This window comes from Zeus faber, assembly GCF_960531495.2.
Source record: "Zeus faber genome assembly, chromosome: 6".
Taxonomy (NCBI): domain Eukaryota; kingdom Metazoa; phylum Chordata; class Actinopteri; order Zeiformes; family Zeidae; genus Zeus; species Zeus faber.
In genome coordinates this window covers 24,860,402-24,888,154 of record NC_137201.1, presented here as the reverse complement: position 1 = coordinate 24,888,154, position 27,753 = coordinate 24,860,402, and the positions used below count along the sequence as shown (strand labels likewise).

Here is a 27,753-nt window from a genome sequence, read left to right as displayed (position 1 = left end):
AGGCATTAATCAGGGATACTTGCTAGTAGGGCTGCACGATGATGGCTAAAATGATAATTACAATTATTTTGCTCAATATTGTGATCACGATTATTTATCACGGATATTCGTCCATTTTGGGGAACACAATTTAAACTCAAATGTACAAGTCTTTCAATCAACATTTCTTCACATGAATTCCGTCTTTTTAAGGCTTTATATAAATAACATTTTACAAAAAAAGAGAATGCCACCACATAGCACCAAATAAAAATAATTTACCCCAAACAAGAAGGTCAGTTACATTAGGCAGGTTTTTGCAAGGAACAGCCTATTCCCCCACTTTAAATCAACATTACTACTGTGCGACAATTATTTTATGTTTTATATTTGAGACTTGAGACTGATAATTCGTAAGAGAGGCAAGTGTAGAGCAGTGGCATATTGCCTAAATGGAGACTCCCATACGCATCCCTGCTCCGCTGCGCATGCTCGTTTCCTGTGTGTGTGCGCTCCATAGAGGCTACAACGGGCTCCCGCTGGCGCACAGATGCTCCGATTATTTACTTTGCCACCTGGATAATTGCGATCAGATGAAAAACAAGGGCAAATTGCACTCAGCTGCAAAACTTTATCGACGTGTTTACGCTATCGTATCATTAGTGCAATATCTTTCGTGAATCCGACGCTAAGACGGCGAATATACTTAGTGGAGAAATTGAAAAAGCAAATCGTCCCCGGCCATGATCAATTAATTGTGGAGGCCAATATCGGCATCGAGATTAATATATGATTTATCGTGCGGCCCTACTTGCCGGTGAATATTTTCCCAGTAGCATTTTAACTGGATAACATCTTAACTGGAATACATTGTTAACAATGCTGTTTATATAAATCGTATATATTTTTTTAAATGACTTGATGGCATGGAATCAATCTATAACTGTCCATTGTAGGATAGACACATTTTGTTCACAGTCACGAATGTTTGCTTTACGTTTTGGCAAGAACTGAGTAATTCTAGGTTACTGGCTGGGGCGTTTGCACAGAGGGGTTCCCGCTCATGGCCAAATTTTGACCTCATAAGCTCCGAGAGTCTGATCCAGCGTCTAAAAATAACCCTTGACGTGTTGTCTCAGACATACCTTACTGCTGTTGGCCTTGTTTACCACCCCGAACCTGAGCTGGTCTTGCTGTTTGGAGATTAGATTGCCCAGAAAGGGTCTCCTCACATGCCTCAGAACTATCGCACACACACACTTGCATCCAAAGCACGCTCAAGGTGCTGTCTTTTGGGCGTGTTGGGTGTAAGTATGTGAAGGCCAGCGGGGATAAGCGTGGAACGCTGTGTGTATGTGTGCTGAGTTGAGAACATCTAACAACTACACACAATGTTTGTTCATTGACTTTAACCGACAAACTACAAGGGCCCTCTGTCATTTGTCCTTAGAAATGAAGCTTTTTGCTTGAGGGCTTCCAAGATTCAAGATTCAGATTCAAGATTCCATTTGTGCTTCCAGGTTTTGCTGGACTGCTCTCCGTGGTCTGTCTTTCCTCTGCGACCCGCATTACCTCTTTGGAGTCTAATGCATTATGGATGAAATGATGGATTTAGAGGGTGTGGTACTCCTCTACAAATCTGCATTTACTAATTGCTCTCCCTGACGCTGCACATTTCCAAAACAGCCCACTGATTTGAAGGCTTAACTAGGTCACCACCACTCGTGTGTTCCCTGCAAATGTGGAATTTACAGGAGCTCCACTTTTTGCCCCTGGACTGTACAAGAAAACATTGTACTACCATTTATAATGTTGCTTAGCCTACACTTTCAACTTTGAGTTACTGGGAAAATTATTTGAGCACTTTGTTGGCCTTATGAGCAAATATTTTACTAAGACCTTGCTTTGTCGACATGTTCCTCTTCGCCATCATTGTGGTCTGGAACCTTTCCCAGCTCGATGAAGGTGTGAAGCAGTCGTGAACTAGTCTGGGTCATCAGTCTCTAGCTCTCTCTCGGCCTCGCCCTCACACACAGGCAATATCGGGTTTTGTTTTTCCTTCAAGATGAAAGAAAAATTGTAGTCCTCCAACAATTCATTGACGTTTTAGATTTTTTTTTTGACATTTTGGAGTGCTTCATTTTTATAAGATGACAGAGACCACGGTCTCTGCCCGGTAGCAGCGCGAAGCAACAGTCAAGATAATTTTGCTTCATTTTCTAGAATTTGGCTTGGAAGGACATGGTGTGCCTGCTATATTGTGCATGCTATCAAGTATAAAGAGGAAATTAACTGCATTTTTTATCACTTCTGATCCATCAAGTCAACAGGAAATTACAAAAATCAAGATACCTCAAGATACCCCAGCATTCATTGCTGCCACTTGTAAACAAACATGGTGTGTGACACTTTTCCATAAATAATCTTGTTACCGCTCGAGTTAAATCTGCCGACTCACTCGCATTTCAAATCACCCGACTGAATGAGCGTTTCTCCCAAAATACCCCTCCTACTCAATCAGTCTGCGGCGCACACTCGGCCACTCGGATCATCCCCACTCTGATCTCACGGTCATTATTAAAGCTGTAACTGTAACTCTCACTTGGTTGTGTAAGTGCTCGTCCTTCAGTGCGTGACATGATCTTGATCCCCACGAACGTCCAGAAGACAAGAAAACAAACACCCTCCGTTTCACTCCGACACACGGCATGGACGCCGGCCCGTACGATGGCTATATCAGGCCGGGGAGCCGGTGCGAGCTGCATGCAAGCTGGCGCTAAAGAGCAGAGACAGAGTGACGCTGTCGTCTGAGAATGGTGTGAAGGAGGGCTTACTCAAAAAAGAGGAAGTTGTACGGGTGCAGGAGCTAGTGTGCAGGTTCCGGCTCGGCCATGATTCGTTACGAATGTTTTATCGCCTTCCACCGGTTTTGTATTGTCCTGAAAGACTTTTGTGTTATATTGGGCCAATATTGGTGACTTTGGGCTTCTTCCTTTTTCCTTTCACAGGGAAAAAAAGTTGCGGGTTGTGGTGTTTTTTGGCCCGATTAAAAACATTTAATAATAAATTAAAAATAATAATATTTTTTTTATATATATATATATATATATATATATATATATATATATATATATATATATATATATACACACACACTGTATATGGTTGCTTGTTACATGAATTTGACTAGCGACTTTGTTTTTTTTTTACATTTATGGTCGCTTTTTTCCCTAATGCAGAGCTTGCCGTAAAGACGTAATGCGTAAATTTAGAATTTAACCATATTGAATCGGGTGTTAACACTAACTTTTAAAAGTGGTTGCCAGGCTGGCAACCAGGCATCAGCTTTTGGTTGCCGAAAATGAAAATCTGGTTTCCATTTTGAGTCACCCTATATTTTGAGTAATCAAGATACTGCATCTGCATATTTATCTTTCCATTTAAAAGTAGCGCTCCACCAGATGAGGTCTGAGTCATGCTCATTATTAATGCTGTCAAAGACAAGAACTGGTTATTGTTTTGTAACGGCTATACAGTATATTGACAAATTCGACCAAATTGACCAAAAAAACACTAAAACCAAAGACATTTCATGTATATTTCTATTATATTTTATTTTAGTTTGTTTTCTAAGTACACAATACAGTACCAGTTAGTTTTAACTTAAAAGTTTTTTCACACCAAGTTTTACTTTAGTTTTAGTTAACTGTAAACACACGTATGGGAGAAAGAGGTCTGAAATATACTTATGGTGGTAGCCGACGATTTTCCGAGTTCCTTGAACGCATCACTTCCGACATGGATTACAGTTTTCCGAGCCTGTGAACGCAGCTTTGCTTTGGAGCGTGGCGTGGACCCGGACAGTGTCCGCATCTGACGTAATAAAGAACGAGTCCACTAGTTAATCGATCGTGGAGGTCGTCGTTCGGTTCAAAATATCGGTATCGGCAGCCTCAGTCACACAAATATCGGTATCATATGGGCCCCTAAAAACCGGCATCGGTCGAACCCTAGAAGACATGGTTGTATAGTGATTTGCTACTTTTACTTTTAAAGTGGTGATAATACCTCAACATTTCACACTCTGAGGTCCGTCATGCTTTAAATTACCTTTATTATGTAATGTACTGCAGGGAGTGTTATTCAATGTCAGTTTTTATCACGGTACAATATATAAGGCTTGGGCGATCGTTTCTATTTTCATATCATCAATCGTGGCTACTCCAGATCGCAGATAGGCGATCGGCGGGAGTAGAAGGGGGTGGCGGGAGTTACGTTACAGCGAGCCATTGAAATGCCAGCGCAGACGACTTAGGCTTAGTGTCAAAGAAAAACACAATATCTCGTATTTGGGGATTTTATGTGTTTACCCAGATGCCAAAGGTGAGCCTAATCTTAATTTAATTTGGATTTGATATGAATTAGAATTTCGATGTGGAGTGTGGCTCAGCATCTGAGGAAGCTTTGAATTAATCGGACCTTTAAACTTTCTGCAAGCATTACGGTTATATTGACGTCAATAAACATTTAGAAAAGAGCAACGTTTTGGTGCGCAGGCATATCGAGAACGGAGACGCGGGGGGTCAGATCCATGACAAAGAGACGGCAAACTGGTTTGTAATTAAGGATTTAAAATTCACTCTTCACTCGTGCTGATTAACCGGGCTCAGTGGGCAGACATGTCTCTCCGCCAGAAACATACTTAAATGCACAGTGGGGTGCAGACTCTAGAGAATATTTTCAGAACATCTTAGTTCTGATTGCAAGTTATTTAAAATCGCCTTAATGCCGACAATCGTCGGCCATCCCGACCCGATCGCCAATCGGCATAACCCTACGTATATCTGCTTATGTCGAAAAATCTCTCTACGGTTATTGTGAAATCAAATTCTCCCGTAGCGTCCAGCCCTAGGGCAGGTTATGCAGATTTGGCATTTGGCCAAATGTGGGCGTGAACGCGCAGCAGTGAGGGCAGGTGGGTGTCCTGCCCAGATATTGGCACATATCCAACAGAACTGTCCCCGGGGCGGAGTGGGGTCTGATCCGGTGGGGGAGTGGGCTCTGACTGACAGGAACAGTGGCTGCCACAGCACCAACACGTGGAAAGGCAACGTCTCACAAACAGGACCGGCGCATTGAGCTGGGGGCTGTGTCGTGAGACGGCAAAATTGATGTTTTAAGTGGATGAATCTATTATGAGTATATTAGATAGAGCTTGATATTTTCGGGGAGGGTAAAGTTTCATAGGTGAATTGCACTTGGCTCTTGTGTGAGCGCGCCGGCCCCGCCAAGCAGCCCCAGCAGCGGGAAGCTTGCACGAGAACAGTCCGGCCCGAGGAGACAGTCTGGGGAGAAGGAGACTGTAAAGCCATTTCACACGGAGCGTGAGCTTTTGTGTGAATTCTTCGCACGGAACTTTGTAAAAATGGATTCCATCTGTTTGCGTGGAAGCCTGCCCGCCGTCATGCAGCGGGGAGAAAAAGATCTGGAGCAGTTCTGGCCCGTGCAGATCACGGTCGGCGGAAAACAAGCGATGGACTGATGCAATCCGTTGTCATTGTCGCTGAGAGTACATCTAGATTCGGAGCGCGCTATTTGTGTACAAGGAGAATGCGTAGATTTTCGTTCTCTTATCCGCTTTTAAAATACGGAGCTTCGACTCAACGTTCGGCGGGCGAACGTATTTCCTTTTTCGTGAGCAGCATGATATTACTTAGGTATCGATGCAACTTTATTATGCTCTCCCGAGAAAAACAGCCTCGATGCTGCTCGATGACATAAACTGTTTCTTTATGCGTTACTTTCTCCTGTCTTCTATCTCCACCGTCTTCTTCTCCACAATCGTAGAGAAGATCAATTGTATTTTTTCTTGTGCCTGTCATGCAATTCCATAATGCTTTGGGTTGGGCATTCAGTTAAAACGACAAAACGGTGCCAGTGTCACATAAACATCCTCCATCGACCAAATGTTGTTAAATATCTTGGTATATTGGTATACTGTATATAAATAATAAAATATGTAAATAAAATAAACAAATTTATCTGCCAAAATCACAATTCCGATAATCGGTGAAATGTTGGAGAACATGAGTCAGATTGTTATGAGATGTAAATTAAACATTTTAAAATGAAATCACGAAAACGCAACAAAATCAAAATAAAATGTTGCCCTTGTAGATCAAACCACAAATAGATGTTGGGCTGGGGGGAGGTGTGATCGTTTCTGGCATAGTGAATGCAGAGAATAATCATACTATTTTCTACCGTTCCTCTAAACAGGTTGACTGCCAGATTATCTCATTAGTGCCATCAAGACACACACATGCACACACACAAACTCCATTCCACCGCGTCCTCTCTCTAATTACACGCGGCATCCAAGCTAACAATTACACCCAATTACATTTTGGCCAGTTAACCGAGTCCTGCTAGCTTTCAACAAACAAGAAAGAATTGGGCGACTACAGAATCAAGGACTTCATACTTTTGATATTTATACAGAAATGTTTACCACCTTTTGTGAATTCTAGTGTGCACCATGTAGGGGTGTGTCCTGCCCCCATTACTTATTCAAACTTTGGGGAGCGATCGCTGTGGGGCTGTACGATTGTGGATGAAGTGAGAATGACTATTTTCTTGATCAGGATTGCGATCACGATTCTCTCATCATTCTTCGGGCTGTGTGTGTGTGTGTGTGTGTGTGTGTGTGTGTGTGTGTGTGTGTGTGTGTGTGTGTGTGTGTGTGTGTGTGTGTGTGTGTGTGTGTGTGTGTGTGTGTGTGTGTGTGTGTGTGTGTGTGTGTGTGTGTGTGTGTGTGTGTGTGAGAATGTTGTGGCCTGTTAACGGCAGTGGAACAGTTACTTTGACGTGTGTTTCATGCTATGCTACAAAATAGAAAACTACCTACAAACTACCTCTGTCAACTTTTTAGTAATTATGTAGTTAGATAGATGCGGCTGGCTATCGTTTTGCTACACCCGTTTCGATGCTGATGCATTTTTTGATAAACCAATGTTGTGTGTTTTTTGGGAAACGTTTGACTGCATGTGTTCTAGGGCTGCCCCGCTGGAAGTCGACAAGTCGAATCATCAGTCGAAAACGTCAGTCGACTGAGATTCTTCGTGTTTTTTTTTTTTGTTTTTGTTTTTTTTGGTCAGTCAGTGTGCATTACAATAACAGGATAAAACAGATAGGAGCTTCCATAATGCAGTGGGATAACATTTCAATGAGGAATTATAAATAAGGGGAATCAAATACATTTTTATATTTGTGAATTGTTCGTGTCCGGACAAGGGCAGGGACAGGGCCGGGCCCTGTTCCCAAATAAAACAACTAAAAACACAGAGGAACGGGGCACGAGTAGCAATGGGTATCGGTAAGATTTTAACGGGACTGCTACTCTTAGCAATACTGCATATCGATCCGGTACTTTAACGGTACTCCTATGTTTTCTGTTTTTTCTTTTTAAGCAAATTAAGAGCGGAATTAGCACTGCTTTATTTCCTGCGCATTACGCAGGGAGAGAGGGCGATCGGGGTGCAGTGTGCGTCCTCGTCTCCTGGTGGGCTTGTCCCGCCCCCCTCGTGCATACCTCCAGCTATGGAGCGCGAGAGACAGAGATATGTGTCTTCTGATAATAGTGAAGATGCTTCTTAGACAAATATCTTCATCTTATTGCAAGTTAGAAACAGGTTGTATAGCCGAAATAAATTGAAAATACATTTTCCTAATTTCTCCAATACCGTTTACACTACCGGTAACGTCGGAGCATATCGATACTACGGTCTTTAATAATGTAGCCCCGGGGCCCGTTTAGTACCGGGTCGGTTGGTACCCAACCCTAGGCACAAGGGATTGCTTATCTCTCCCCTGAATTGTCGAATATTCGCATTGAACAGCTGAATCCGATTCGACTGACAAAATTCTTTGTCGGGTACAACAACTGACGACAATATGAATCCGTCTCGCACACTCACTTTCACTTTCACCAGCCGCTCTGTGGAGTTCTTGCTTTCTGTTCCCCTTCAGACCTCCACTATTTTCACCAACTGGGTCTGAGAAACACATCTGACTAAAAAAGGAAAAGGAACACAACGGCGTATGAAAGGGATCTGTGGACCATTAACTTTAGAATGGGTGTGGTCTGACTGTTATATATTACGCTTTGAATACAAGAAAATTCCTACCTTGCAGCGTATTGAGTGGAAAATAAATAAATAAATAAAAAATTTTCCTCCCGAGATTGTAGGCGCTTGTATAGACAAGCTGGGCAGCCTTATTTTGGGAGACTGAAGCTCTTCAGCAGTGATGGCTACAATCGCTAGACTTTATGGCTTTATCTGCTCCTCTTCAAGGGAAACTTGTTGCAGATATTGCTGCCCAAGCAGCACCGATATGGCGGGAGCAGCCGCGGATTTCTTGGTATCTTTTTATTTATATTTCAACATGCTTAGTATTTTCGTTAGAATCTTCAATGGAATTGAATGGAGAGGGTGGGAAATATCTACGTTTTAATTCAACTCACACTGACCACAGGAGCTACTGGGAAAAGGCAGAGGCTCTATATGGACTCCTAACATGAACATATACAGTACGGTTAGAACCGTATCCCTTCAAGGGCATCTGGGACATGGCTGGTAACGCTAAGATCATCTTTTAGATTAGCTTGACAACGTCCCTGTGGTCTAAATTTAGAGCCACACAATGTATATGCAGATTACATCATGCCTCAGGGTTGCAGTGGAGCTGCATGATAGTGGCCCACTAGTTAATGGGCTTCTCCAGGGAGCGGGTGGTTGATTCCCAGTGATGGGTTAGGCCACCCGATAGAGTTGACCTCACGTCCATCTTTTATCTGGCCCCCGTTTTAAGCACAGACATTTTTAATGGAAGCATTGCAAACAGCTCTGTGTTTTCTTTGTACCAAGTTGGAGTTTTTGGAGCTTGGCAAGTCCACCAAACTGTAATTAGCGCCAGCCATAAACACTAAGTACTAACCCCGCAAGGCATGGCCATGGGTGGCTGCTCTCACCAGGACAATCTGGAGTTTCCCTTTTGTCCAAGGATGTGTGTGATGTAGGGCCAGCTAGCCACCCTGGGAGCAGGGCAGGGGACTCCACAGGCTACTGGTTGGAGACAGGAGACGGGAAGTAGAAGCCGTATGTTTCAGAGAGGAGCACAGACCACAGACAGTAGAATCGGAAATAGGGAGAAATGCCTTGAGAGGTCGAAGGTGAAGACGGAAGAAGGGCCAGTTCGCAACGCTCCAGGTGCCGGAGCGTCTTTCCCGTGCTCTTGCAGAATCGTGTTTAAATATAGCGCCTTATGTCATTCTCGTGCGATGTAAGCGCCAAGGTTCGGCACAATCACTGCCAGCTCTTTCCATTTTTGCTCTGGCACCAAGAGGATCAATAATAACGTCAGGTGTTAGGTGTTATCCATTGCATTATTTGGCCTCCCTATCTGCATTCTCCAAATATTATTCGGTCAACCACTCAAAATTATGTCCATGAGCTGAGGACACAAACTCACAAAGTACACTCGATGTTCCCTGTGGATAAATATAGTTAAACGCTGTATTCAGTAATGTCAAACTTCAATTTCAAACACTACTGGTGCAGACAAATGAGATGCGATGCTCCTGAAGCTGGTAGAGCAAAAATGAATATGCTTCCTTGTAGTTTTGTGTTGTTTTCACCTCCCGAACAGATACAACCGCACCGACACCTCAACTCTATTGCACTTATCGGATCCTATGGCGAGCCATGCGGGCCTGTTATAGTGAATACTGGTTTTGATGGAAATAACGAAGCCTCTGTGACCGATTCTGGTTGAAAGTTTAATCTCCTAAGATGTATGAACGTCCTGTATGCATTTGTATGTGACAAATAAACCTCTTGAATCTTCAATCCTGCATCTTGAATGCTTCGTTGGTGTGTAGGGGCTAGTGGCTAAGCTTAACAGAAGGGCTCAGTGGGATGACGTCAGTATGCTAGTGTTGTGTTGTAACTGGTACCGGTATTTTCTTTAGCACCTCTTACATAGTCCATCTCCAAACTGCCACCGCGATGAAAAGTAAGAAAAGACGCGGCGGTGTCTACCCCTATCAAGCTACTATCTAACCTTTGATCACAGTGTCTCCAACCAAGTTTGATAATGTCTTTGTGCTTTGAGGCCAACATCATGCAAAGTCTTTGATTTGGGTTCTGTTGAGCTTGGCATGTTTCTGTTCCATAGGGATTGTGCCGCGTTGCTGGATCTGAACATCAAAGGCCTGACGCATACGCACCTTGTCCGTGGCTTTTTCTAAATCAGCCCTTCTTCTACTTGCATTACAAAACATCCAGGCGGCATCAGAGTCTGCATGTTGCGGACCACAGATGTTTGGCCGTTAAAGAAATCTTGTCTAATTAGTTTTGAGTATTTTTAATCCTAACCTGCTGCCTTGTAACTAGGGGTGTCACGGTTCTGAAATGAGCGGTACATTTTCGAACTTCAAAATCACAGGCGGGTTCGCGATTTTCCCTTTATCTTTGTGATTGATATTGCCCGACGCGGGGGCGGGTTCTGTTTTCCAAATGGGAGGGGGAGCGAGTGCGCACCTGCACCGCCACCGCTGCTGCAGGAGTTTCACTTTCTCGCTTTGCGTTTTGAAAATGTCAATGTAATGTAATGTACCCCACGGTGCAATGAAATCATTTATATTTTTATGTTTACATTTATTTATATATTGCGTTATTTATTTATTTCAGGATTTATTCCATGGGCATATTTATTTTTATCTGTTGCTACCGCCACATACATCCTCTTTGTGCGTGTGAGTGAATTTGCTGGCAAGCAGGGGCTGCGGACCGGGACCGCGCCGTGTGACTTCTGCTGGACTGTCCTTGCACCATCTATTCCGGCATTATCATGGCTTGTGTGAAAAGACGGAAATGTTCCTGAATGTAGCTGCATGTGTGAATAGCGAAACTCACTAGCGGTGCCCCGAAAGGGTATCCCTGTTATTTACCGGGAACTGTGCGTGGAAGGGACTTAACAATGGCATAGCCGTCAGTGCTTGGGAAAAAAAGACATATGTTTAAATCGAAGATCGAATCGTGACCTTAAAATTAAAAGTCTAATGGAATCCTGGATTTGGAGAATCGTGACACCCCTACGTGTGACACAGTGAGATCTTGAGAATTACAGACCGCTTTTGGAAAAGCTGAACCATCGGAATGCCGTGTGCAAGTGCAATACAGCAAGATGGCATCCTGATTTGTTGCAATGGCTATAGAGTTTAACCTAATCTGTTCAGTTACCAGATTTACCACGACTACCGCTGGTTACAGTAACTGCCATGGATGGACACATCGGGCTGTTTAACCGTCCGCCTACTCAGGAGCAGCACAGTGTTGATTAAATCCAGAGGAAGGAAGTGGTCACAACTGAAATTGATCCACTCCTTTTTGAAATTGCAAATGCTCCTTAATTTCTCTGTCCCTCCCCCCTTTCTCTCTCTCTCTCTCTCACCCTAACTGTAAAAGGGCAATGGAGGTTCTGGGATAGAATAGTACAATAGCAGTTGGCTCTCTCTCTCTCTCTCTCTCTCTCTCTCTCTCTCTCTCTCTCTCTCTCTCTCTCTCTCTGTATTTTATGTTCTTTGTCTCTCTTTTTTCATTTACCTCTGCTTGCTTGTGACCCTTTTCATAACAAATGATGCTCTTGTGGTTTGCGAGAAGAACCCGTTTTCCACATTATGGCTGTTTTTTTTCTAATCTTTTGTCAAAGTTTTTAAGTATCAACACACTATTCTTATTTTTAATTAGGTTCTCAGTCTGCCATGAGAGGATAATCCGAATAATGTGGTGGTTTGAGCAAGTCATTGGAAAAAAGGCTGGTGTTAAGAAGGCTTCTCTGGGGTTCTCAGATATTGTGCTTCTTCGCGATGGAGACGAAAGCCATCATAACTTAAAAAAAAAAAAATGCACAATTATTTTGCTTCAATGCAAAGTGAAATGAATAATGGGGAAACCGACAGTTACATATTTCTAACAAAAGAGAGGAGATCCATAAGTTGGATATTCTGTTAAAGTTGGTGTTGGTAAATAAGCACACACTCTCAACACATTATGAGTCAATAGTGGTTGAAAACAATATTGTTTTGTTAATACCCAACACATATTTACCAAACAGAAGAACATATTTACTATTTTTTTAAATGCACTTTAGTGCATTTGTTAAACCCCATTGTTAAACCTCTCCCATCTCTTTATTCTAACTCTTGAACTGGTGTCGCAAACTGCACTGGGCTTGAATTTCCCACTTTGCATTTTCCATCTAAAAAGCCCTTTCTGGGTTCCCGGAACCCCTTATGATATACAAAGCAAACAGCAGGTACATTACACATTCATTACCAACTCACTTCCTCCCACCTTAGCACAGACATGAGACACTGCATCAAGGACCCTACGCAAGTGTGCCTTCTCAAACTGAAAGAAATCCAAAAAAATCTTTCGATGTTAACAGAATCCCGTCCGTCCTGCTTGACTGTAGTTTACAACCACGAGCTGAGTTCTGCGCTAACAAACTCCTTATATAGCTTGCCCGAACAGACCATACAGAGGAACAGACCAGGATACTGTGCCAGCGGGGGAGAACTCAGGTCAGAGGAGTGGTTTGCCTCTCATTGGTGTTGACTCAGAGCTTTTAATGAGAATTGAGGCTCACCACTGTGCCAGTTGAGCAACGTTGATTGTTATATATGGTTTTAATGATTAATAATTTTTTTTTTCTTGAGGTGACGGCTCCTGTGGGTAATATAAATGTGGGATGGCTTTTTGTTGAGCTGTTATCATGAAGAAGATGATGATGATGATGGTGGTGTTATCTCGCCTTAACCGGTCATAATGATTTTAGGAAGCTTTGTTTCGGCTTGCGGAATTAAACAGAGGATAACAATGTCCACAAAAGTGATTAATCCTATTAATCTTGGCCATGGCCGTAAAGTGTACGATAGACGGTTTGAATTTGTGTTGATACAATTTCCACTTATCTCTGATCTGTTTGTCTGCAGGAAAACTAGCTTGGGGTCCTGGGCTTTCCTGTCGCTTTGCCTGAACCTGCTGGCTCCGCTCCTTCGGGTTCCGATACTCGAGATAACAAGTGAAGACACACAGGTAAGCTAACCCCGAACCTCCACTAACTGGGGTGGGGGCATTTACATGCCGCTAATAATCCAATCAGAGTACGCTGGATTACAACTGCTCATGTAAACAGCACAGCACTGCGGTTCGTACAGTAAGATGGTAATAGTACGATGAGAAACCTGATGAAAACTGCCAGATTCCTGACCAATCTTTTAATTTACGATGCTTTGCTGGATCGCTTTTGGGTTTTCCCGATGTGCTCATGTCTAAATCAATCCCAGTAAGATGTAAACAACTCACCAGAACTGTGAATTCCCAACGCGATCAATCTCCCAAACGACCCAAGTAGACAGATTGTTTATACCGCAACAAATAGACAAAAAAAACACAATTTACGTATATTGAATAGCTTACGACAGTTTATTTACACTGTATTATGGGATTTGACCATCTGATTACAATCATGGAAAAAATATTGATGTTAAATTAAATATATTAATATATATAAATATATATAATTTAGCTCTGGCTACGGCAGTCATGCTCTGGCTCTCCAGACTTAACAAGAATAAAAACAAATCAAAGGGGAGCTCTTGTGTTCTGCAACCGCAAAATGTGCATTTAAGGTAGAATAGCAAATAGGCATTCATGTAAACACTTGGAACGCATTATTGCCATAACCTGATTATTGCCAGTCCTCAGAGTAGGAGCGTCCATGTAAAAACACTCAGTGTGGGATGATTTTGCTCTGGTAATACAGGCATGCGTTAAGATTGAATCTAGTGACATTTCAGGAGCGGTGCTCAGACCAAGCTCGTTCACTTGCGAACGCAAAGAGGATGCGTGTGGAGGTATGTGCTCACATTGTCATGGAAAATTATAAACCTCTGCTGAAACACGGAATATTTTTACGAATGTTCGTTTTCAGATTTGAACAACCACAAAGTTTGAAGTTAAATCAATCAGTCAATATTCTACTGTGATTGAAGGTTTTTCTTTTGACCATTCAGTAGTTATATAATGACATGTTCTTCATATCAATTCATGCATCAATTTATCTCATTACATCGTAACGAGTGGGTGTGGCCGACAGGAAAGAGCGGTTTATGTTGACTGTATCCAATGTTGTGTTGGTCAGACTGTAGAAAGATTATTTGCTTGCGTTTAGTGAATAATACAGAGAAAGATAAGGAACTTAAAAAAAGATTGCATACTAAATCGCAATCGCAGTATTGGTCTTAGAAAAAAATCGCAATCCGGTTATTTTCCCAAATTGTGCCCTGGTGTGTTGCTCTACACATCGCTTTGTCTGTGTGTGTTTGCGTCTGTCAGGATGCACAGACACAGGGCTTTGTATACGGTACTATATATAGAGTCCTGCACAGTGTTGTCATGATGTGGATTGCTCTCACAGAGCACAGCGAGCAGCGAGGCGGGGAAGAAAGGGGGTCTTGGTTCTGTAAGCAGGACGTGGGAACTGTACTTGCCCTGGAAACCGCATGGAAAACAAACAATGACACGCTGGCAAAACGTACAAAGAATTTGAGCAGTGGGAAGAGCCTTGGAGGGAATGTTGAGGCTGGAGCCGGGCCTCCCGTTGGAAAGGGAAAGGTCAAGAACATGCTCAGGCATGCCAATGTTTTCAGTTTTTGGATGGCTACATGATGGGTGCTGCATTATTTCTACTTGGTTCTTTATCTGGATAGTTTCGGATTTGATGTGTACGGACATTTCTAGGGCCACCCCCCTGAAAGGCGACGAGTCGAACCATCAGTGGGGAAACCCATCAGCCGACTGAGATTCTTCAAGTCGAGCAGTCGTTTTTTAAATGTATTTATTTATTTTTGTCAGTCAGCGTGCGTTACAATAACAGGATAAACCAGATATACGCTTACAAAATGCACAGGGATAACATTTCAATGGGGAATTACAAACAAGGGGAATCGTAAATATATTTTGACATGCGTGAATCGTCTGCGTCCAGACACGGAGGCGAACGCGGCTCTCCGTGCGCCACGATGGTTTGGGCCGTGCCACGTTCCCCCCAAATAAAATCTGCACCCTCGTCTCCTCGTGCCTGCGTTAGAGCCAGGCAGTGGGAGCCGGTCCCGCCCCCTCGCTCAAGATCTCCATGTCTCCGGTGATAGAACGGGGGAGAGAGACAGAGAGAGGAGAGATGTCTCTTCTGATAATAGCCAAACTGCTTCCTAGACGAATATCTTAATCTTATTGCAATATAGAAATGGGTTACATAGACTAAATAAATGGCAAATCAATTTTCCTATTTGCTCCAATGCCGTTGACAGGTCTTTAATAATTTAGCCCCGGGGCCCGTTTAATATTGTGTCTTGGTACCCAACCCTAGGCCCCTGTTGCTCAGATATTCGAATTTTTGCACTGAACAACTAAATCCTATTAGACTGACAATATTTTGAGTCGGGTACAGCCCTAGAAATTTCAGTCAAATATCGACTTATTCCTGATCAATACCCGTGTTTAATATATAACTTCCAATGGTGGTGAGTGATTTCCTTCTTACTGTGTACAAGAGAAAATGTAAATCAAAATGATGTTTTGTCATTGCTGCCTAAAGAGGGAAGCAAATGTTTCAGAGCTTTGGAATTTTTTTGGGCTTTGGGGCTTCCTAATTTAATAGTTTTGTTCAAAAGCCACAAAAAAGCTCTTTCCCAGATGTTTGATAAATGAATGCATGGGATGCTCCTGAGATTTATGATACCACACTGAAAAAAAGAACGTTAGCTCTTCAATAAGAATTTAAATTGAATTAGACATCAAAAAGCATAATAAAATGTGCATTTATGAATTTTGTCTGCTTTATTAGGCTAGAGACTTAGCCTAAAAAAAAACTGCTTTACAATTGCATAATCCTGGTGATCTTACAGGTCTGTCATAGTGAATCATGGTATTGGGTTATTCCCAATTATAGTTGGCACTAACAACATGTCCTACAAAAACTTTTTTGTTGGACTTTGAAATTAATTTCAGTTAATTGGACTTGCCAGGTCTATGGCCAAATCCTGGCAAATCCCCACATATTCTGTTTTCAGACTCTTCCTGATAATGAGGAAAGAGGCGGCGGTGCAGTTGCTTGGAGTCATAGAGTCCGACTTTCAACCAAAGGACTTCGGCTTAAACTCAGTATTGACCAAAATGTGGCAAGCTGGTGGGGTGCCGAACCCTCAAACTTTATCGAAAATATTTAACATCAAGGCCTCTGCGCTGACCTCCCGAAACAGGGTTTACTTAAAACTACAATGGAGAATATACTTTAAAGACATTTTCCCCTCATCTCTGGACGGTGAGGACAATCTCCTATTGGGTTGTGGTGATTTGATAAAGGGAGGGAATACGTGTGTAATGGCATGATGAGCAAACTAAATAACTTAGAGTGCAGACTTACACCGAGGCAGCACAATACAACGCAGTACAGCATGTAATCAGAATTTAGACTACTCGTCTACACTGTGCTGGGATAAAATGTGTTGCATCACAAGACAAAATACTTATGTTGAAGAAACTGTCAATGGGTATATGCATTCTAATTTGAATAGATTTTCTTCAATCAAGAAAGACCATTTTCTCTCTTTGCTTGTTTGCAATTGCCACCCCAACATCTTTCTCAACAGTCAGTGTAGCATGGCAGCTCAATCTTGTCCTTTCTCCCCCATATTGGTCATAAATTGAGACTGCACATCTGTACCGCAATGCAACAATGTTTTAATTCCATGACTATACAAGAACCTTGGAAGATGATAAATTGTAATAAAAGAATGATCAACCTAGCCTATCATGTGGTCTGGCTGTGTATATGAATCTATTAAGGTCCCCCCCCCGTTGACTCACAGTTCTCTTGATACTCTATTGTCTATTGATCACTGCACTTTCCTCAGTAATTGCCCTTGGTAAATTGATTAGCTTGCACTCCTGTGCTTCCCTCCCCAAATCTCCACTGCAACAGTGCTCCCTAAAAGTGCACTTGTTATCTTGCTAAAATGGTAAACAGTGTTACGGCTTCCCCATGGGACCTTACTGATAAGGTTTGAATCAATAAAGACATACAAAGTACCCTACTATCGGAAATTATAGCACAGGAACTGGGCAAGATAGACCTTGAATAATAGTCTGTCCTTGGAGTCAGCTGTGTCAATGGAGACAAGGTCATTGTGGATCAATATAAAGACCAAGCGTCTGGAGTACCAATTTGACCCCCCCCACCCCCAGCCCAGCCTGGCCCTCTTCCCCATTCCCTGCTAAGCTGGGCTCTGGAAACCAGCAGTTGTTAGATTTCCCATCAAAGAGCTTTAGAGAGGAAGTCACTAAGGTCTGAAACGTCCATATCCAGTGAACCCTGTGTTGACCCCCTACTGTACTTCTGTACATTATTTTAGGAGAAAACGCCATATTGTTTCCTTGGGACAATTACTGCACAATGAACAAATTAACCTTTTGAATTTGCGCTCCTCATATTTTCGTTGCGGGTTTAAGTTAAATAAACATTTAAGTTTTGCCAAAACACCCTTTTGCCTTTTTGCTGCGGGCAACAAAATATTTGGCAGATGTTTCTCACCTTCTTTGTTTTCTGTCACGTCGCCTACTGGTTGAACGCAGGTCAAGTGATAGCGTTACGTCACTTTGACATTCCTAAGCCTCCTGGTTGTATTTGGATATTCAGAGTCCAGCTTAAATTCCACCAAGCTGTGGCCTTGTCCCCATGGGCCGCCTGCTATAGTTATCGTGGGCCTGTTTCAACTTAGTTATGGCAGGAATGTGCCATAGCATGAGAAGGGGTCATAAGTCCTCATGGCCTATTTCAGCTCACCCCCCGATCTCTCGGTCAGGCTTCATGGAAACGGACGAGCTTTCCCATGTGCGCAACCTCCACCCCTCCATTAATCATTGTAGGCTATGGAGGAGTATTCCAGTTCTAAGAAGTATACGTCTTTTCTGTTTTCTCCCCGAGACATTCCATACACATTGCATTGCAATCGCCAGGCAACAGCATCACTTGTTGTTCCCCTCATCAAATCAGCATGAATACGATAAGGGTTAAAGGCTTCAGGACTCATTATGTTGTGGGAAAAAATGCCCGAAAATGCCTACATGCATGACCTTGCATGAAAGAGAGCGACCTATTCCTACGAACTGTTGAGGGGGGGGGGAGCTGAAAATGTTTACTGGGTAGGCTTTCATACCTTGAGAGCTTGTTGAACCCTTGTCCCAAAATACTCACCGTAGGCATAACTACATGCACAATTATCTTGACCAATCTTTTATTTTTATTCAGATTTCAATCTACTCACTTAGCCATTCTAGATCTGTCTCATTCAATCGTGATGATTGATGACACAGGTTAATTCATGTGATGCCTGTCATTTATACTAGTGCCTTTCAGTGCTCTACAGTTTTTTGCTACTTGCCATTTATCATCTTGGCCAGGAGAACTGCAGATGGAAATGGTCCACTCTTGCTCTCGATTTACTCATGCACATTCACAAACTAGTGACACACAAAAACATAAACACATCTAATATCCTTAACCTTGGCAGGGGGAATGATATGATAGATGCACCAACATACTTCTCTAATTTTAGTCTCTTGGGGAAATGCTTGAACTTTAACCAAAGTAAAAGTAATAATTTGATAAACCACGTTATGTATTTGGAGGTTTACAGTAATCGGTGGAGAAAATACTCTCCTCGTGAGCATGTGAGAACTTGCCTCAGCATTTTGGAATTCCCTTTTAATTAATTATATTTAGTTGTTATTTCTAAAACGGCAAATGTCAATCAACTGAAAACACGACTAATTAAAGTACCTTAAACCTAAATCACAAAACTTTGACTTTACAAATTAGGAATTGTTGGTAAATATGAATATCTCTATTTTCTCATCATAAAATGTTTCTTTGTTTCTGGCCTTAAATTGCATTTATCCGGTACTGTAGTATAATGTAATATAATAGACCATAGAGCACAATGTCCAGATATTCTAATATTTTAGAAGTATGTGGGATGTTTTTTTGAGGGAGGTATAATTAATGGAAATATTAAGAAAAGTAGTTGATATAATATGTTTTCCAACTTCTCTTCATCTGCCCAAGCCTCCGTATGAGATTGCCAGTGAGTGACATGACCTTTGAATGAAGCTGTTACACCTTCATGTGCTCTCATGTTTGGTTTTGATTTGTCCGCCACAGTACAAACCAGTCAGTCCTTTCAGAATTTCAGACTTGATCTCCACCAAGCCCCCTTTTGTCCAGCCTCCTATTGTTTCAGTGTTAAGTCAAGCCTGTTGTGCATCTCTCTTCAAATGGGTTAATGTTTCAGCTGTCACCACCAATACGCCCTGTGCTTGCCATGCCGCCGTGCTTTGGAGCTCGGATGAGAAATGGGATTTTACGCTTTGTGTAGCTGATATTTGGAATTGAAATTGGAGATTTCTAGAGAACGGATCATTTGCCCTGTTATGGTGTGTGACCCTCTGGCTTTCATATTGAATTACACAGAAATGTGGATCATTTTGCTCTCACAAGTGCGATGTGTGCTCTGCCCATGTGGTAACCTGACTGCTCATAATAAAGCATCTCAACCCCTATGCTTGTTTAATTACTGACATACAGTAATTACATGCAACATACTGTTTATATTTGTAGTTTGTGATGTTTGGGGAAATAGACAGTCATGGCCATGTTAAGATGTTGTCAGATGTTGGTCTGCAATTTAGTAATTAGTTTAGTGACAGAAGTGGTTTCTGACCTGCTCCGTGTCCAGTCCATTTAGGAGGGTCAAAGATTTTTGCCACAGATTTCCCACCGTGCTCCTCATAACAAGAAAAATAAAGCAAACAGATTTCTTTCTACCCCCTACCCCCCCGCCCCCGTTTTCTTTTTTTTCTTTTTTGAAACAGGTTGGAGACAGGGCTGTTGCCAAGTTTAGGGAGTTTGCCAAGGAAAGAATTGAGAAGTGTTGAGAAACTCTAAACAGGCCCGGAGTGTGTTCACTGCATTCAGTGACATTTGTGTGGAAGTTTAAAGGTGTTTGGGTGTGCGTCTGAAGGGGAAGGAAACTTTTTGTTATTCAAAACTTTGAATCTTAACTTACCAAAAGCTATATCTTAATAACGGTAATAGTAGTTGACTAACTGATTGAAGACGTTGTAGGTGCCAAACCTGATCTCATCAATCTGAGGTTTATTTATTCCAGTTTCATCCTTTAAAAAATCCTGAGAAAATTCAAACAAACAACTCTCTTTCTACCCTGTGGCAAAGAGCCTTCTCGCCATTTGGCCTCAGAGTTTTCCAAGGAAAGTTTAGAGAAATCTCGTCTAACAGTTTGTCAACCGTGACATGTTTTCACTGTACAACCTTCAACTAGGGATGTTAATAATTAACCGTTCAACCGTTAACCGCGAATAAGAAATTTGACCGATTAATGCTATCAGTTAAACAGTTAAATAATAAATTATTAAATTTAAAAAAAAGTAAGATTAAAAAAAAAAAAGTTTGCTGCATGGTAAAAAAGAAAAATGCTATACAATCTATTTCTTAAATACAACTCTTGCACACGCTCTGGCACATCATTAGCACAGTGTCTTTTGTGAATCGGATGCAAAGATGGCACAGATAGCGGGCGCTAATTGAGGCGTCATTCATGGTGCGGCCGCAATCCATGCTTTGTGAATTAGCCCCGCTGTTTTTAGTTGTAACAAAGTCGCGTAACAAAATATATTTATGATTCCCCTTATTTATAATTATAATTTATAAATTCCGATTAAAAAAAAAAAGGCCGTAATTCTTTTTTTTTTTTTTTCTTTTTCGGGGGACAGTTCCTTAATATTCAATGATGTTTAATGGTCAGTCAACGAAGGACGGCTATTCGCCAGAAAAAAAAATCTAAATTTTTCAGCTGTTCAACTTTCAGCTGTTTTCCATCTCCAAATGTCAAGTAAATGAAGTAATGGATGGATTCACAAGCATCGCTCTATGCAATGTTGGATTCGTTAGAACCCATTGGTAGTGAAGGAGGGTCATGACGGACGAGTCACCACTTTGCCTCTGAGGTATTAATTGAGATTAGAACTCAATTTGAAATGTCATGTGAATGAAAATACACAGTTTAAGTTGATGTGATGTGTCGGGCAAGACTGGTGTGCTTTATTCTTGGCAAAACTTTACTCCAATCTGGTTTTAACGAAATGTCGAGGTATTTTCCCCCGCAAACATACGTATTGCTCAACCTTTTAGTAAGCCTGATGTCGAGTTAAAGAAGGAGTTTAGATATTCATTTGCGCTCTTCGCTTTGATTCATTCATGTTTAATTTCAGTGTCCGTGCATATTCAAGCAGATTAATTTCATTCAATAAATGATGGTTTCATGATAATTACAGTTGATTTGGCGTCTGCAGTGATCATGCTTGGAATCAGCTTCTTTTCTAAACAGCCCTTGCTCAGCAAGTAGATTTGTGTACAAAATAACTATAAATGTTCTATTCTTACTTGCCTCAAAAGTTCTTATCACATGAGGAAAAAACTTTGGCGTATCCCTTTTTCGGCTTTGCGTGGGTTTGCATTAACCTTATCCTCGAGAATATTTGGAACTTTTCCCAGGCAAACTTTGATTAGTCTGATGCGTACAGAAATACACACACACACACACACACACACACAAAAAAAAAAGAAGTAAGGATATCGTCAAAGCAGATGCCTGATTTATTTTTAAATGTTTGACTTCCCTGCATACACGTTTTCCTCCTGATAACTAATGAAAGGCAGCTGGTCAGTTAAGTGAACGAGGAGCATGCAGCCATGTATTATAGATGAGAGGAAAGTAGATTCCTCCGGCTAATGGCCAATCTGTCTTTTGGGGTTACACGGCACATGAGGAGAGCCTTCACTGCGTGACCTCACCCACGTATCGATCATTAGTCACCGCTCTGCCATTTGGACTTTCTCACAGGTCTGTTAATCTTGTAACTCGGCCAAGCGCTAGTCAGCATCTGAGAGGGCCAAGGTGGGGGGCCTGGGGGGGGTTCTGGGCACCTTACCTTGAGGGACGAGTCTGCCCAAAAATAAGCTGAGATGTATGGATTTGAATTAAGAGATTGTAGAATTGGAGATTAAGAAATACTAATCAAGACAGCTGCCAACTAAGTTAATGTCATAATTTCACTTACTTTTGAAAGTAATGACAAAACCCGTCCTCACCGTAACTTCACGCAACTTTGGTTTTATCTGTCCTTTTCAGGCCGCTCTGTTTCACTTGATTTGAAGGGGGGGGCCTCAGGTTCTGCTAAAACTCTTTCACTATAATATTATTATAGTTTATTGCAATTAATTAGTGGCTGTTTGTTTTGGACCTTATACTTTATGAAATTAACCTTGGCCCGGGTACTAAATTGGAGGCTAATGTGGAATTAATTATGCACATGAATTACTTCCTTGTCTTCCAGGGATTTTCTCAATAAATTTAGTATATACAAAGCAAAACAGGGAAACTGGTAATAGATGGTATATTTATTAGCAATCTCTTTTACCCCCCCCCCCCATTACTTAGTTTGTCCGTCTGTGTCATTGTCTTTTTTTTTTTTTTAACTTCCCCTTGGCAGACTCTCTGGCCTCTTTGGCGCTCTGTTAGATGGCTTATGTTACTTTGAAAACGAATATATCAAAGTGCTAATTATCAAACCTCTTTTGTAGCTGACACGTACTTCTAATTGGCAATCAACCTGTTGTGACTAACTATTGCAGCTGCATTTGTAATTGTGATTTGAGCCAGCCGAGCTCCTTTTTCATGTGGTATTCTCGTAATTCTATCCACCCCCTGTACATACATCAGTGTTTCCTACAGGTCTGAAATGTACTTGTGGTGATAGCCAGGGGGGCGGGGGGCGGGGGGTGACTAGCGACACAAATTATAGTTTTCCAAGTTTCCGTGGAACGCAGCATCACTTCCGAAACGAATTACCGTCTTCCGAGTTCCTGTGGAAGGCAGCATCACTTCCGACACGAAATACAGTCTTGCCGATGTGGGCTTTGCACACCGGTACATTTCTCTCTTATGTGCGTTCACTGTGCAACGAACTGGTTGAACTTATATTGAACTTTATTGTTGTTCTTTTTGTAATATTTAAATTCTATTCAAATTTCGTTCCTGCAGCCCTAGCGCAAGGTGGGTGGGTGCCGTGTGTGTTGAGGGATGCGGCGACTGATCAGCAACATTAAAACCACCCACCTAATATTGTGTAGGTCCCCCTCGTGCTGCCAAAACAGACCTGACCCGCCCAACAGTTTAGTTTAGTGGTAATGTAGGTGGTACGTGTGAAAGTAACATCCACATGAATGCCTAAACCAAGGTTTTTCTAGCAGAACATTTGCCGGAGCATCACACTGCCTCCGCCGGCTTTCCCTCTTCCCATAATGCAACCTGGTGTCATATTTTCCCCAGGTAATCAACGCACACGCACCGACCATCCACATGATGTAAAAGAAAACTTGAATCATCAGACCAATCATCTTCCGTTGCTCCATGGTCCAGTTGTGACTGGACGGCGCGCATCAATGAGCCTTGGGCGTCCTTCCATAACCCTGTCACCGGTTCACCGGCTGTCCATCCTTGAACCACTTTTGGTAGATACTGCTAGGTTTATGCACAACTGCAGCCTCTGGAGGATCCTACACCTTGAGGTTGGTGGGACGCCAGAGGCACCAGCAGCTTCAAATACCTGTTTGCTGCTTTGTAACAGCATTTTAGCAGCTGCTCTCTTAATCCCATGAATTTGTCTGGCAGAAACCTTCCTCATTATGCCTTAATCTGCACCAACCCGCCTGTGCTCTGAATCAGCCACAAATCTCTTCACAGTACGATGATCACACTTAAGTTTTCGTGAAATATCGAATGTTTTCATACCTTGTCCAAGGCATTGCACTATTTGATGCTTCTCGGCAGCAGAGAGATCCTTTTTCTTTCCCATATTGCTTGAAACCTGTGGCCTGCTTCATAATGTGGAACGTCGAAGTTTTCCTTAATGGGGCTCACCTGGCAAACTAATTATCACAGGTGTCTGAGATTGATTTCAGTGATCCAAAGAGCCCTGGGACACAATACCATCCATGAGTTTAACTGAAAAACAAAAAATTAAATGTTTATGACACTTAAAACTAATTTGCATAATAATTTGGAACGTGTGTGTGTGTGTGTGTGTGTGTGTGTGTGTGTGTGTGTGTGTGTGTGTGTGTGTGTGTGTGTGTGTGTGTGTGTGTGTGTGTGTGTGTGTGTGTGTGTGTGTGTGTGTGTGTTCCTCTCTTATTATTTTGAAGTCACCAAACCTGCAGCAGTACTTTCAGTGCTGTTGACTCACTTAGAAACTCCTAACGCAAAATATTCCTGCAATATTCTGTCATCGGTCAAATACCAAGGCATTTCCTTTTAAACATAAATTTACATACATTGTTTAGATATTATCAATAACAACAATACAACAACGTAAATAGTTTTCACAGTTTCTTTCCCTACATTTTAGCTTAGATTTTTCTACATGAAACTGTACTGTAGTTGTCTGTACTGAAGAGAATAAACTTGAGGCAATACTGACGGGTTTTAACTAATAATCATGTCAAGGTGAAATGCTGCAGGCACACTGAAGGCTAACAACAGATAACATTTACTTTAAACTATATAGGGTTGTTTCTCAAAACAGTAAATTATGCTGGTAGCACAGGGTGTGTCTGGTTTTAGGCCAACAGTATATTAAGTTAAATTCTCTTCACGGCCCCCCAGGCATGCATGGACCCAAAAAATCTCCATCTAATGGCTTCCTGTCTGTGGCCCTGTATGGAGCGTTTGTCCCTTTTCTTTGGATCATTGTGTGTCATCTCTTGGCACCAGGTCCACAGATTCAGATCTGTCTGCAGATACCACACGGCCAAAGTGAATTTCGATTTTTTATTTTTTATTTATTTTTTTTCAGAGAGCTGGCAGCGAGAATGGAAAAGCAAGGGAACTATTTACGGGGAAAAAATAAGTGGGTCAGAGTTTTGAATTGCCCAGAAATGTATCTCAATGCTGAAGTGAAAAGGAACCTTTGTGAAGTGAACTTAAACTTGTTCCTTCCAAAGATATTTTTTTGACAAAATAATCAAATGCATATAATGACCTAATCAATATTTAATCAGGCATAGTTTGATTTAACACTGGTTCTATGTCTTGCACTGCACTGCTCTATCAAGGTCAATGTCCAGTTCATCTCAGAATCCTCCAGATCAGGATTAAGCTAGAAATCCATGATGCTACGGAAATCCGTAGAGTCCATGCAATATTATTATTTTGGGTTCCATTATCTCAATATCACGCCTTAAGTTGTTTTCTAGTGATCACGACATGATAAAAGTTGATCTCTCGGGCCTCGGCCAGCCCCCATCGAGCGCATTTTCTCCGCGGTAGAGTGCCGCAACCGGCTCTGGGTCGGCTTGGAAGGGCTCAGGGTCGAGAGTCACGCAGGGACCCGGTTACTCGCTGCGCCTTCCCGGGTCCACATCGTTGGCCCCAGGGCCCCCTTGCCGCTGCTGCGACCCTCGACCGGAGCAGACTATCCTCAGTGCAAGAAAGAGAGTGACTGAGAAAGTGTCCCCGTTATGTAGGGTCTTTTTTTGTTCCGTTCAATAAGGAAATGGAGTAAAATAAAGTACCTATGAAAGCACAGGAGCGAATTCGCAAAGCGATTGCGTGGCTTTTGCGGGCGCTAAACTGGCGCAAATAACAGAAAAGGCGAGCCTCTAATTCACAATGCACCCTCAAATGGTGAAATGCACCGCTAACTGCGCTGCCACACAAACGCCGTCTCGGTGCGCCGGTGCTATTTGCGCGTATTTAAAGGGGCTTTGATGCATACATTTGGTGCAAAATTGGCCCCATTCCATGCAAATGAGCCTTGTTGCTAATAGCCTCTAATTCACAATCACCGGCTCTAATAGCCTCACCCAGTTAGAGCGACACTATTACCGTCTGCAGAGACCTGGTGGTAACTGCGCGAGACCAGAAAAATTAGGCTTCGCTTTGTGATCGTCTTCAGAGAGCTGGTGCAACTGAAGCGCATTTGTAAGGGGTGTCACGCCCAGACATTCCAGTAATCTGTTAATAATAGTTTGACATTAGTATTACAAATATTATGTCACGGCATCTGAAGGTATTGGAGCGTGCGGCAGTCCGTGGTTTTCAAAATGCACTCCCAAAGAAAGTTGTTGGAACTTTGAATCATTTGTTGTACAAAAAAGGCGTTACAAACGTAACAAAAATGCTTCTACAATTCCTATTAAACTCAAAAGATATCGGAAAACAACAAAAAGTTATAGGAAATAGTCATGAAAAGTGGTCAAAACTGGCATTGAACCACAGATGGCCTCGAACCTCAGAACCATGGACAGCTCCGCAGGCCGCGGCCTCGGGTTCAGCAGCCCGGAACTTGGTACAAAATATATTAAATTAACATCATTTCTACATTATAATATTAAGATTCAGTGAGAACTAGAATTTCGAAAGTGAAAACATTGATTATAGAACATATATATATATATATATATAAAAAAAAATTTAATAGATTTACTCATACTATTTAAATGTTTTATAGTTACTGCACATAAACCCCAAAATACTAAGTAAAACTCGGGGTCCCCACCCTGTTACGTGGAGACCCTGTTGCGCATTTCCGCTCGCGCGGGGGACATCAGGTTATCGGGTGTTCCCCACAACCTCCCTGTCAGGGTTTGGCGTAGCACCGGCGCCAAATCTAAGGATTTCCTTACAGTTTTACATTTTCATTAAACACTTTAAATCAAAACAACTACTCTCCGACAATTATTATATTACATTTTATATTTATTATAAGTTTATTATAAGTTTTATATTTATTTAAGACTGATAATTTGTTAAACAGGCAAGTGTAGAACAGCGGCGTGAATGCGTAACTACACTCCAATGGATGCAGGGACTATTTGCCATATGGATAATTGTGATCAGACACAAAAAAAGGGCAAATTGCACTCAGCAGCAAAACTTTATGGCCATGTTTGCGCCGGCGTATCATTAGCGCAATTTCTTTTGAAAATAGGTCGCTAAAAAAGCTCAGATGGTGGGCGCAATTGATGCGCAATTCATTGTACCATTAGCGGCCGCAAGCCATTCTTTGTGAATTGGAGATGGTGGGCGTGAATTGCAACCCGATCGCTCCTTCTCCGTTACGCATGGAGGGGGCGCATGGGCCCATCGCTCCCTACCACGCCCACCCCACGCCACCACGGCAACCTTTATTTCATTCTGATTGGATAATTATGGAGATCGAGAGAGAGGGGCAAGCTTTGTGTCATATTTCTGGGGAAATACATTAAAAAAAATAAAGAAAATTCATACATTACCCCCCCCCCCATCATGGAGGGCCCTTTCGTGCTCAGCGGTGGCACTTGGGTATGTGGCGATGTCGGCTACCCACCCGATCCGTCTGGGGACACGGACCAAGGAGTCTTAACGCACGTGCAAGTCAATAAGTTGTGATCACGACTAAACAACTTCTGTTATGTCCTGATCACAAGATAAATATGTCGTGATCTTGAGGTAACGGAACTCAAAATAATAAC

The 27,753-nt window shown here is 42.2% G+C and overlaps 1 long non-coding RNA gene across 1 annotated transcript in view; it reads left to right on the top strand.

Moving 5' to 3' along the window:
* LOC307231687 overlaps positions 1–27,753 on the top strand; it is an 87,284-nt gene that overhangs the window by 11,888 nt on the left and 47,643 nt on the right. Inside the window, exon 2 of the long non-coding RNA XR_013844208.1 lies at positions 13,037–13,139. This is a non-coding gene — a long non-coding RNA (uncharacterized lncRNA). The remainder of the gene's footprint in view (positions 1–13,036; positions 13,140–27,753) is intronic.